Raw genomic sequence first — 13,929 nt, forward strand, 5'->3', positions numbered from 1 at the left:
AAGCCAAAGCACATTCTTCGGTCCATTCGAATCTCTTCCACTTATTAAGCAACTGGAAGAAAGGTCTACACCTATCAGCAGAGCGAGAGATAAACCTGTTAAGAGCAGCGGTCATCCCAATCAACCTCTAAACTTCCTTTGGATTCCGAGGTGGTTGCAAGCTGTTGATTGCCTTAACTTGTGCCAGATTTACTTCTATTCCTCTATGAGTCACCATGTAGCCTAGGAATTTACCAGAGCTTACACCAAAAGAGCATTTAGAGGCGTTAAGGCGCAATTTGTACTTCCTGAGCGTTTGGAAGGTATTATCCAAATCTTTCACGTGTATGGACACAACCTTGCTTTTCACCACCATGTCATCCACATACACTTCAATAGTCTTTCCCAGCTGCGACTCAAACATCCTGGTCATCATCCTTTGATAGGTAGCCCTTGCATTTTTCAAATCAAAAGGCATCACCTTATAAAATTCCCTGTAGGAGTAATGAAGGCTGTTTTCTCTTGATCATCCAGTGCCAAAGGTATTTGGTGATAGCCTTGGAAAGTGTCCAGAAAACTCATTCAAGGATGTCCAACCGTAGCATCCACCAACTGATCTATGTGAGGCATGGGAAAGGAATCCTTAGGACAAGCCTTGTTTAGGTCTATGAAATCTACGCACACTCTCCACTTTCCGTTCTTCTTCTTCACCACCATAGTGTGAGCCAACCATTCCGGATAAAAAACTTCTTTAATTGCCCTAGCCCTTTTAAGCTTGAGCACCTCTTCGTTGACAGCCTTGGCATGTTCTTTAGAAGAACGCCGAGGTGGTTGCCTCCTCGGGATGACAGCAGGATTGACGTTCAAATGATGGCAAATGAACTTTAGGTCAACCCCAAGTGCCTCATAGGGATCCCAAGCAAATACATCGATATTGTTTTTCAAAAACATGACCAATTCCATCTTCTCCTGATGTGGTAGCCGAACACCAACGTGAAAGAACCTTTCAAGATCGTCACCTATAAGAAATCGTTCTAACTTTTCACATGTTGCCTCCTTTGCTGTCACCGCACTGGGCGCATCCAGAGACATTAATTGCTATAAATCCTTTATAGACGAGACCAAGGACTCTGGTTCATCCTGATGTAGTATTGCGGCCGATATGCATTGTTTTGCTACTAATTGGCTCCCGAGAATTTCTTCAATCAATTCCCCCGATGGAAACTTTACTTTGACATGTAAAGTTGAAGAAACGGCCCCCAAAGCATGCAGCCAAGGCTTTGCGATGATGGTTGAGTACGGGGAAGAAGCATCAACCACAATGAAATCCACATTAACAGTTTCCGAACCTAACTGCACAGGTAAGCGAATCTGTCCCTTTGGTATGACAGCTTTTCCTTCAAAACTTATTAGTGGTGAATCATAAGTGGTAAGATCTTCGAGCTTTAAATTAAGCCCCTTGAACAAATAAGGGTACATAATGTCCGCACCACTACCCTAATCAACCATCACTCTTCTTACATCATAAGCCCCTTTCCTCAGCGTAACCACTAGAGCATCGTCATGGGGTTGAATGGTCCCCACCTTGTCTTCATCTGAGAAGCCCAAAATAGGTGAAACACTTCCTTTAATTCTCTTTGGCCTCGAGCCAAACTCCTTGGCAAGAACATGGGACACAGACATCACCCTAGTAGGACAGGAGCCTGTCCTTCCAGGGGCAGCAAAAATGATATTAATCGTCCTAGAGGCGGCCGGGATGAGTTATTCCTTTGATTGATCAAACCTGAATGGCTTCCTTGTCCATTGGGCTGATACAAATATTGCTTCAATTTTCCTTCAGTAACCAGCTGCTCCAAATGGTTCCAAAGTGTTCTGCAATTCTCGGTGGTGTGACTTACGTCTTAATGATAGTGACAAATGAGATTCTGGTTCCGCTTCGTAGGATCTCCAGCCATCTTATTGGGCCATTTGAAGTATGGTTCCTTCCGGATTTTCTCTAGTAACTGATGTACCGGTTCTCGGAACACGATGCTGACTACTTGAGGAGTGGCTGAACCAGATTGCCTAGCGAAATCTCTCATCGGCCTATTGTTATTATACCGATCCGACCTGAAATCCCTCCTCTCCTAAGGGATAACCTTCGCCTTTCCCTTCCTTTGCTGTTGATCTTCCTCGACTCTTTTGTACTCGTCAATACGATCCATGAGCCGACGTACACTCTGCACAGGCTTTTTGGTCAGAGATTTCCTCAAGTTATGATTAGTTGGAAGGCCCACCTTAAAAGTGTTAATCTCCACCTCATCAAAATCGCCATCAATTTCATTAAATATCTCCCAATATCTATCAGAATACGTCTTTAAGGTCTCACCCTCCCTCATAGCCATGGACAACAATGAGAATGAGTCCAAGAGCCGAGGAACCCTACTGCAGGTAATGGATCGAGAGCCAAATGCCCTAGTGAGTTCCATGAAAGAATCGATCGCCTTCAGGCCATTAAACCATCTCATCACCACAGGTCCTAAGCTTGAAGGGAAGACTTTACATATTAAAGTTTCATTCTTAAAGTGCACCGCCATCCTCTGATTAAAGTGACTAGCGTGCTCCATTGGGTCTGTTATGCCATTATAGATGGTGAACGTGGGCTGAGTGAACCGTCGAGGAAGCTCTCCCCTTTCGATCCTACATGTGAAAGGTGACTTGGAGATCTAGTGCAGCGCCCTACTCATAGCATCGTTTCCCAAACCCTTGGAGGAAGACTTCTTATCCCTACAACCATGAAAATCGTCCTTCTCATACGAGAAGGTTTCACTAGGAGGAGTTCTGGACCTAGGCCTATAACTACTGCCTTGGGAGCCCTCAGAAGAAGGATAAAAAAGAGATGGTGTCCTCCTCCGTCTTGCACGGTGTAACTTCTTCTTGAGGTGATCAATCTTCTTCTGCATGGCCTTCGCATCATCCTCATGGGGGACTCTGCTTCCACCGCGCAAACGACTTCCACCGGTGCACACCGTATGTACACTGCCCTTTCGATCCCTTTCACGTTCAAGATGTTGGAAATGATCCTCATACTGGGACCCCAGAGACTCTGCTTAACGCATATCTGAACCTGCCATAGTGTTCCAATTCCTTAAACACAAGATTTCCCACAGACAGCGCCAATTGTAAGTGCACAATTTGTACCCGGTCCAATCACTAGATAGACTCAGGCCCAAAGAGCCTTATGCAATAAAATTTGTAGAGCGTGGGCTTGAAACCTAGGTTTTAGGGGTATTGGACAATAGATAAGCGAGCTAGATTGTCACTATCTACACAATCAATAGATCTGTATTGTCTTTCTTTCTTTGAACAATAATTTTCAATTAAAGAAGATCCCTTTTTTTTCCTTCTCTTTTTTCTTTTATATCACTCTCCCTCTTCCCTTCACCTTGCACGTGTAACACAAATCAATGATCCATATATTTTTTTCTCTCTACCGCCCTCTGGAAGCCCTCAAATAACAGCTGGAAGGCTGAATATTACCGTTCAGAGGTCATTTTCCCATTAATGCGGCTAGAGAAGTAGGTGTAGGGTCTTTAATGCGGTGGTAGCAGCATTTTCCCTTGATATTTCTTATACGCTCTTCCTCTCCACAATTATGTGGAACACATCTTTACCGACCAAGCCTTCTAGAATTCTCTCCCAAAACATCACGACATGTCATATGATCTTCACTTGATTTAGCCGAGGAGACACCTCTCCTTGGACAATCCCACCAATCTTTCTAGCAAGAGTTGGCTGGTGGGTCTCACAGGCTCTGTTCAGACAGGCTCACACCACCAAATCTGGTTCAAGGCCCAAATGCGTGTTCTGACCATTTTTACCCACACAGAAACTTTTCATTTTTTTTTCCAACTCTCACGTAGAGGCATTGGAATTCAAATAGGAGAAGTAATCTTTCTAAAAATATATATAAATAATTGTTTTATTTTTTTGTATAAGAAAGAGATAAGGTAACGTGGAATAATGTTTAAAATTGAAATAAAGATGGTGTCCTAATTTTTAAGCCGAATGGAGAAGAGAAAGAAAAAAGCCCAAAACTTAGGAACAATAAATTACTCTTTTAAGTTTTAAACCGTTTGTGTTTTTTAATTTAAAATTATTTAACTTAAAGATAAGGGTATTTTAGAATGTCTAGAATTCGTGTGAGAATATTTTAATACACAAAATGATGAAACTTAAACAAGAATTGTGTTATTAATAGTATAGATTATATGTGCAAACCAATTACAAATATTTTTATTGGATTGAATAGATATTTGCATTAACCTTAAATAAAAGTACAGCTCTGTTTCTATATATATCACTAACTAAACAAAATATAACTAAATATATAACCAACTTCCTAACAAAATTAATCTACCTGGGCTTCTACGGGTACATGATTTGCAACTAACAATGCCACTTCATTCTTAAAAAAAAAACTATGCCCTTTATAAATATACCTAAACTACCTGCAGTTTATGAATGCTATTTACAAGTTGCATGTCGTTTAGGCTCTCTTAACAATATTAAATAATAAATATCATTTTTTTTATACAAGATATCATATCATGTACTGGGTATATAATAAAAGTTGAGCTTAGAAGCTGTGATTGCACCAAGTAGTTTCACCAAATTGCAGAAATTTTTTTAGATTAAAAAAAATTTATATATATAATTTTTATTCTCCTATAATTTCTAAATTGATAATAATCTTAAATTGATTACAATCTAAATTCTAGATATCAAATTTTTACCTCTTTTCACATGTATAACTGTATTATATAGTTCATTTTTTGTGAGATAGCTTTGTATCTATCCTAAATGACATAAACTACATTAAAAGAAACACCTAAAAATAACTACATTAAAAAAATTTTACAATATGAGAGAGAAGACATAAGTTTGAGTTTAAGTTAAACTATATCAACTACAAAATTGATGTGGGGAGTAAAGGGGCCCTAGCAAGTATTTGGGCCTTGGGCTTTATTGGCGGGTGCCAGACCGTTTTTGACTAAAGGCCTTTAAGATTGTAAGTCGGTCCACAGGGCGAAGGTTTGAGGATTCGTCTGAGGACCAATCTCCCCTCGAAAAAACCCGCGATGACCTTGGGATTTGCCTAGAAGATTATAGGCAGTGTTCTGGACAAACTGTTGGTTAAGAGGGGGATCTAAATACCTTCTAGACGCAACGGTGTGAAAGAAATATGTCAGAAAAAGGCTGCTACCTCTACATTAAAGACCCTGCACCTATCTCCTTGGCTGCATTAATGGGGAAATGACCCCTGAACAGTAGAATGAACCTTCTTGCTATTGTTTAAAGACTTCAGGAAGGTGGTGGAGAGGGGGGGAGGATCTAAGGGTAAGATTTGTGGGACACGTGGATAAAGAGGGAAGAAGAAGAAGTATTTAAGAAGCGAAGAGAGTAAAGAAAGGGGATTTGGTCAGCTAGCTAGATAAGGACTAAGAACTGTAATCTTTGAAAGAGAAAGAGAGATAATACATAAATCTTCCTCGGCTTACGTCCGAGGAGGTTCCTTTGTCATACTTGTTTATTGTTTGCAAATACTGTAACTTTCTAGTCTGTTTATCAAGTTTCCAACACCACTAAACTAGATTTCGAATCCACACTCTACAAATTTTATTGTTTAAGGCTCATTGGGCCTGAGCCCACGTTTGTTTTTGGGTCCAGGCGTAATTGTGCACTTACAATTGGCGCCGTCTGTGGGAAATCTAGTGTTGGAGGAACTCGAACACCATGGCAGGCTTAGGCTCGTACCATGCAGAATCTCAGGGATCACAACCTGAGGATCTTTTCGAATGTCTTGAATGCCGGGAGGATCGAGAGGGTAGCGTTCACACTGAATATCCTAGAGCAAGTCATACTCACGGGGGAGGCAGGGCCACCCATGAAGATGATGCCAAGGCCATGCAGAAGGAGATTAATCACCTTAAGAAGAAGCTGCGTTGCGTCAGGCGGAGGTGTGCTTCACCCTCATCTAATACTTCTTCAGGGAATCCCGGGGAAGTAGTTACAGTTCGAGGTCATGGTCTCCCCCCAGCAAAACATCCTCTTGCGAAGAGGATGACCCACCAGGTCGTAGGCATAGGAAGCTCCCCTCCAAGGGCTTGGGAAACGATGCTATGAGCCGGGCGTTACACCAACTCTCCAAATCGCCATTCTCCTGTAGGATTGAGAATGGAAGGCTCCCCAAGAAGTTTACCTAACCCACCTTCACCATCTATAACGGCCGGACTGATCCAGTTGAACATGTGAGCCACTTTAACCAGAGAATGGCGGTGCATTCTCACAATGAGACTCTGATGTGCAAAGTCTTCCCTTATAGCTTGGGACCTGTTGCTATGAGGTGGTTCAACGACCTTAAATTGGCGTCTGTAGGTTCGTTCGAGGAACTTACTAGAGCATTCGTGTCATGGTTTATCACATGCAGCAGAGTTCCTCGACCGTTGGACTCACTGTTGTCTATGGCCATGAGGGAGGGCGAGACGTTGAAAGCATACTCCGACAGGTATTAGGAGATGTTTAATGAGATAGATGGGGATTTTGACGAGGTGGCGATCAATACCTTTAAGGTAGGCCTTCCTACTGACCATGACTTGAGGAAGTCCTTGACCAAAAAGCCCGTACGGAGTGTACGTCACCTCATGGACCATATTGACGAGTACAAAAGGGTCGAAGAAGACCAACAGCAGGGAAAGGGTAAGGCGAAAGTTATCCCGCAGGAGAGAAGGGATTTTAGGTCGGACAGATATCACAACAACAAGCCGAGAAGAGATTACCCCGGGTAGTCTGGCTTAACAGCGCCTCAGACTATTAATATTGTATTCCGAGAACCGGTCCACCAGCTATTAGAGAAGGTCTGTAAGGAACCCTACTTCAGATGACCTAGTAAGATGGCGGGGGACCCCGCGAAGAGGAATCAGAATCTCTTTTGTCAATACCATCAAGACGTGGGTCATACTACCGAGAACTGTCGGACCCTCTAGAACCACTTGGAGCAGCTTGTCAGTGAAAGAAAATTAAAGCAGCACATGTATCAACCTAACGGGCAGGGCAGTCAGTCCGACTCGAATAATCAGAAGAATAATTCATCTCGGCCGCTCTTGGGAACAATCAACGTTATCTTTGCTGCGCCTGGTAGGACCGGCTCATGTCCCACCAGGGTGATGGCAATTTCGCATTCCCAGGCCAATGAGGCGGGCTCCAAGCTAAAGAGGTTGAAGGTGAATGTGCCCGTCTTGGGATTTTTAGAGAAGGATAAGGTTGAGACCATCCAACCCCATGACGATGCCCTGGTGGTCACTTTGAGGATGAAGAATTACGATGTAAAAAGGGTGATGATTGATCAAGGCAGCGGCGCAGACATCATGTATCCGGACTTATTCAAGGGGCTAAGGTTGAAATTAGAAGATCTCACTCCTTATAACTCGACACTTATAAGCTTTGAAGGTAAAGTTGTCGTACCAAAGGGATAGATTCGGTTGCCCGTGCAATTCGGCTCGGAAACGGTTGAGGTGAATTTTATTGTGGTCGACGCATATTCCCCATACACAGCCATCCTTACCAGGCCTTGGCTGCACGCTCTGGGTGCTGTCTCCTCCACTTTGCATGTTAAGGTTAAGTTCCCTTCGAGGGAGTACATTGAAGAGATTCTCAGTAGCTAATCGGTGGCCAAGCAATGCATATCGGCTGCAGTGCTACATCAGGCCGAAACACAGTCCTCGACCTCGGCTGTGAAAGGCTTATAGCAATTAACGACTCAGATGCACCCGATGTGGTGACAGCAGAGGAGGCCATATGCGAAGACTTGGAGAAGTTTCTGATAGCGGATGATCCTAAAAGGTTCTTTCAAGTTGGCGTACGCTTACCATGTCAAGAGAAGATGGAGTTGCTGGAGTTTTTGAAGGATAACATCGAAGTCTTTGCGTGGGATCCCTATGAGGCTCCGGGGGTAGACCCAAGTTTCATTTGTTATCATTTGAACATTAATCCTGCTATTCTTCCTAGAAGGTAGCCCCTTCGGCATTCCTCCAAGGAGCACTCTGAGGCCGTTAAAGAAGAGGTGCTCAAGCTCAAGAGGGCTGGGGCTATTAAGGAAGTTTTCTACCTGGAGTGGTTGGCGCACACGGTTGTGGTCAAAAAGAAAAATGAAAAATGGCGAGTATGTGTGGACTTCACAGATTTAAACAAAGCCTGCCCAAATGACTCGTTCCTGATGCCACGCATCGACCAGCTAGTGGACGCCACGGTCGGACATCCTCGGATGAGTTTTTTGGATGCCTTCTAGGGTTATCACCAAATTCCACTGGCAGCAGAGGATCAGGAGAAAACTGCCGTCATTACTCCAACAGGGAATTATCACTATAAAGTGATGCCATTCGGATTGAAGAATGCTAGGGCTACTTACCAAAGGATGATGACCAGAATGTTTGAATTGCAGCTTGGAAAGACCATTGAGATATACATGGATGACATGGTAGTTAAGAGTAAGACGATATATGTGCACATGAAAGATTTAGACGACACTTTTCAGGTACTTAGAAAGTACAAGTTGTGTCTTAATGTCTCGAAGTGTTCTTTTGGTGTGGGTTCTGGGAAGTTCTTAGGTTATATGGTTACTCATAGAGGGATAGAGGTGAATCCGGCACAAGTCAGAGCTATTCAAACCTTACAGCCACCTCGGAATCCAAAGGAAGTTCAGAAATTAACCGGAATGATCGCTGCTCTCAGCAGGTTCATCTCTCAGTCAGTTGACCAGTGCATGCCTTTCTTCCAACTGTTGAATAAGTGAAAGGGATTCAAATGGTCTGAGGAGTGCGTTGTAGCCTTCCAACAACCTAAGGAATACCTTTCCCGGCCACCCATTATATCTCGGCCTGAAGTAGATGAGGTCTTGTTTGCGTATTTGACAGTGGCCGTCCATACGGTTAACCTGGTCCTCATAAGGGACGACGGTGGGGTGCAAAGACCGGTCTACTACGTCAGTAAATCTTTGAATGAAGCCGAGGAGCGTTACCTACTTTTGGAGAAAGCGCTTTTAGCTATAGTTCATGCCAAGCGAAAGCTTCCTCATTATTTCCAGTCCCACACTGTTGTAGTTTTGACCCAATTGCCTCTCAAGTCAGTGTTGCACAGCGCTGACTACTTTAGAAGGGTGGCTAAATGGGGAACTATTTTGGGAGCTTTTGATATTAAATACATGCCGCGCACCTCGGTAAAGGGCCAAGTTCTTACAGATTTGATGGCGGAGTTCACGGAACCATTGTTGGAGGAAACTGTGAAGGAATCACATATGGATGAAAAATCAGTTGGCGTGATCACGGGCATAGGACCTCCCACTTGGGAAGTGTCCGTTGATGGGGCAGTTAACTAGAGAGGGTCTGGCATCGGACTTGTCCTGGTATCCCCCGAGGGAATTGTCTTCGAAAAATTTCTGAGGTTGGCGTTCTTGGCTACTAATAATGAGGCCGAGTACAAAGCAGTCTTGGTCGGTATGAACATGGTACATAGGATGGGCGAAAAAGGAGTTCACATGCTCTCGGATTCTCAATTAGTGGTCGGCCAGGTGACGGGGATCATGGAGGCTAGGGACCCAAGAACGCAAGAATACTTGACCAGGGTCAAACGTTTACAATCTAAATTTGATTCCTTTATCCTGTCTCATGTTTCTAGAAGTGGAAATACACATGCAGACTCTTTGGCTACCTTAGCGACATCCTCGGCTCAAGGTTTGCCTAGGATTATCCTTGTCGAAGATTTGCTAGAGCCAGCTCTTACCACTGTTAGTGCAGCCCAAATCCATTTAATAAGGCCTGGACCCAGTTGGATTGACCCTGTGATATCTTTTCTAAAAAATGACATTCTTCCCGAGGACAAGTCTGAAGCAGACAAGATCCGTCGAAAGGCGCCGCGTTTCTGGTTGTCCGAGGATCAGAAATTGTATAAACGATCCTTCTCTGGACCATATTTGTTATACGTGCACCCCGAATCAATGAATGCGCTTTTGAAAGAACTGCATGAGGGAATTTGTGGAAGCCATACTGGGGGAAGGTCCCTAGCTCATAAGCCCCTAACTCAAGGATATTGGTGGCCCAATATGCAGAGGGAAGCTCAGGACTATGCAAGAAAGTGTGACCAATGCCAGAGATTTGCTCCTAACATTCATCAGCCTGGAGGAGTCCTTAATCCTCTCTCCAATCCTTGGCCTTTCGCTTAATGGGGATTGGACATAGTAGGGCCATTTTCGAGGGCTGTAGGAAATAAAAGGTGGCTGCTTGTGGGGACCAACTACTTCACTAAATAGGTCGAGGCTGAGCCCTTAGCAAATATTAGGGATGTCGATTCCAAGAAGTTTATCTGGAAGAACATCATCACTAGATTTGGGGTACCAAACACACTCATTTCGGATAATGGCGTTCAATTTGATAGTAAAGCTTTTAGGAAATATTGTGGTGACATAGGCATCATAAATAGATACTCCACTCCAGCTTATCCTCAGGGAAACGGGCAAGCCGAGGCCGTTAACAAGGTCATAGTTAGTGGACTCAAGAAAAGGCTGGACGATGCGAAGGGCAGATGGGTAGAAGAACTACCACATATTCTATGGACATATCGAACTACGCCGCACAGATCCACTGGAGAAACGCCATTCTCTATGACTTATGGAGCCGAGGCAGTGATACCTTTAGAATCTGGTTTCCCCACGTTAAGGATGAGTTCTTTTAGTCCAGAAAACAACAACGGCCTCCTGGAGAAAGGCCTGGATTTAGTTGAGGAACGGCGAGAGGCAGCTATGGTTCAAATGGCTTATTATTAGCAAAAGCTTAAATGAAGGTATGATGCCCATGTGAAGCTAAGGCCACTCGCGCCTGGGGATCTGATGCTGAGAAAAGTTGTGGGTACCGCTAGAAACCCAGCTTGGGGTAAGCTAGGACCAAACTGGGAAGGACTATATCGGATTATTTCTGTAGCAGGTATAGGGTCATATTGACTAGTTGATCTAGATGAAAAAGTTATACAACTCCCGTGGAATGTAAACAACCTTCAAAGGTATTATTATTAATAAAGGGTACTTTTGTCGTTCGTGGTTAGAATTCTGAATGTATACGGGCTTATAAATTACAACTCTCAAAGTATCAAACAGAAACTTAGTAATGCATGGTCCTCAGACCACATACCTTGTGGAAATTGATATGTTCCTAAGTATCAAACAGAAACTTGGTAATGCATGGTCCTCGGACCACATACCTTGTGGAAATTGATATGTTCTTAAGTGTCAAACAGAAACTTGGTAATGCATGGTCCTCGGACCACATACCTTGTGAAAATTGATATGTTCTTAAGTGTCAAACAGAAACTTGGTAATGCATGGTCCTTGGACCACATACCTTGTGGAAATTGATATGTTCCTAAGTGTCAAACAAAAACTTGGTAATGCATGGTCCTCGAACCACATGCCTTGTGGAAATTGATATGTTCCTAAGTGTCAAACAGAAACTTGGTAATGCATGGTCCTCGGACCACATACCTTGTGGAAATTGATATGTTCTTAAGTGTCAAACAGAAACTTGGTTGTGTATAGTCCTCAGACCACCTACGTTGTGGAAATTGATATCTTATCATTTGTTAAATAGAACCTTAGTTATGCCGGGTCCACGGACCTTCTACTTTGGAAAAATTAACATCTAGAGTTATTATTCCTAAGTGTCAAACAGAAACTTGGTAATGCATGGTCCTCGGACCACATACCTTATGGAAATTGATATGTTCCTAAGTGTCAAACAGAAACTTGGTAATGCATGGTCCTCGGACCACATACCTTGTGGAAATTGATATGTTCTTAAGTGTCAAACAGAAACTTGGTTGTGTATGGTCCTCGAATCACTTACCTTGTGGAAATTGATATCTTATCATTTGTTAAACAGAACCTTAGTTATGTCGGGTCCACAAACCTTTTACTTTGGAAAAATTAACATCTGGAGTTATTATTCTTAAGTATCAAACAGAAACTTGGTTATGTCTGGTCCTCGGACCACATACTTTGTGAAAATTGATATCTTATCATTTGTTAAACAGAACCTTAGTTATGCCGGGTCCACGGACCTTCTACTTTGGGAAAATTAAGATCTGGAGTTATTATTCCTAAGTATCAAACAAAAACTTGGTTATGTCTGGTCCTCGGACCACCTACCTTGTGAAAATTGATATCTTATTATTTATTGAACGGAACCATGGTTAAATAGAATCTTAAGTTATACATTTTTAAGTATCAAAAAAAGGGCTGGAAATGTAGGGTCCTCGGACCCCACACTTTACTAAAATTAACGTTTCAAGTTACAAATTCTAAGTATCGCATTGATTTGCAAAGTGAGGCACAACTTACTATCTAAACCAAGTTTGTTTTTGTCAGGTTCTTGAACACTTTACTTTACAGATGTTAGCAAAAAGTTAAGTTAGCTTGTTAGGCGTTCGTTATTGTGTCATGCTAGCTACACTCCTAAGATGTAATTTGCGAGGTACAAGGCAAGTATGTGTACTGTTGTTTAAAGTTGTAATTGATCAACTACTGAAAGTGGAGTTAGTTGTTCCATTCATTCTTTCGCTGTGTGCTAAGGAGAACTCTAATGGTAAACACAAAGATAAAATGAATAGAAGACAGATGAAGATCAAACGAAATTGACTTTCATTAATCGTTTTGATATACATTACATGGAAAATCTCAATTACAAAGAAAAAAGAAGCCCTAGGTTCGGCCTTAAGCTTTTGGAGGGGGGTCTTGCTGGGAAGTGCTGGTAGCCTCAGTGTTTTTTAACTCCAACTCAAAGGAAGACAGGACTTTTTTCCCTTTGTCTGCAGTAGTTGACGGAGGGACGATGGGCTCAACACTTTGGCTTAGGTCCTTCTCAGCGCCTCCACCCACTTCCTTCTCTTTATGGGAACCTATAAGTTCTGTAGGATCCGGAATGGGCTTTAGGATCACAGGAGGGAGAGAAGAAGGAGCTGTCTCAAGGGCAGGTGCAACAGTAGGAGCCTCTTCTATCTCCTATATGTCAAGGGGAAGCCAAACGTTCTCGAGCTTCCTCAGCTCGGAAGCCGAAGGAACCCCTACTATGTTTAGGGCTTTGCCCCAAACCTGCTGACAGTATTCTAGGCATAAGGCCGCGAACGCCTCTGTCAGCTGGTCTTCTATCGCCACCACCCCTTCCTTATAACCAGCTTTCTTCGTGGCCTCCAGCGAATCCCTGAAGGCGTGAGCTTCCTCCCTCATCTTCACAAGCTCCTTCTCAAAGTCAGAGCGTTCCTTCTGAGTTTTGGAGAGCTCTTCATCCTTTTGATGAAGAAGCTTGCGCTACCCCTCCACTTGAGTTCTCATGGTTCTCAGGCTGGCCTCGGCGCCGTCTCTTTCTCTTTTTAGATTGGCCAGCTGAGAGGAGAGTTTCTCGTTTTCTGCGAGGGCCTGGCCTAGGGACTTCTCAGTTTCCATCCGAATCTCCTGCTCCATTCCAGCCTTCTTCGAAGAATCCTCCACGAACTTCTCGGCAGTAAAGACCTCTTGAACGGCCTGTGACAATGTATCAGAGGGTTAGACGCAGGAAAACATTCACTAATAGTCAGATGTCATGAAAAATGAAATGTACATAAGGAGTGAAACTTACTAGGGCTAAGTCCCTTTTCAAAGAAGGGAACAGCTGAGGCTGGCTCATTTTTTCCAAGGCTTCCATATCCTTGGGTAGCAGAAAGGGACGTTCCAATGCATCGGCCAGGTGGAGGGCGTGGCCTTGTTGAAACGCCTAAATGTTGGACTGGCAAGAGATTGGTGCTCCATCCAGTCTCAACTCGGGAGACCAGGTAGCCGGTGCTCGGCGCACTTCGGCCAAGTCCCTAATCTCCCCGCTTTCAACTGAACGAGCA

This window comes from Castanea sativa, chromosome 1, assembly GCF_040712315.1.
Source record: "Castanea sativa cultivar Marrone di Chiusa Pesio chromosome 1, ASM4071231v1".
NCBI lineage: Eukaryota > Viridiplantae > Streptophyta > Magnoliopsida > Fagales > Fagaceae > Castanea > Castanea sativa.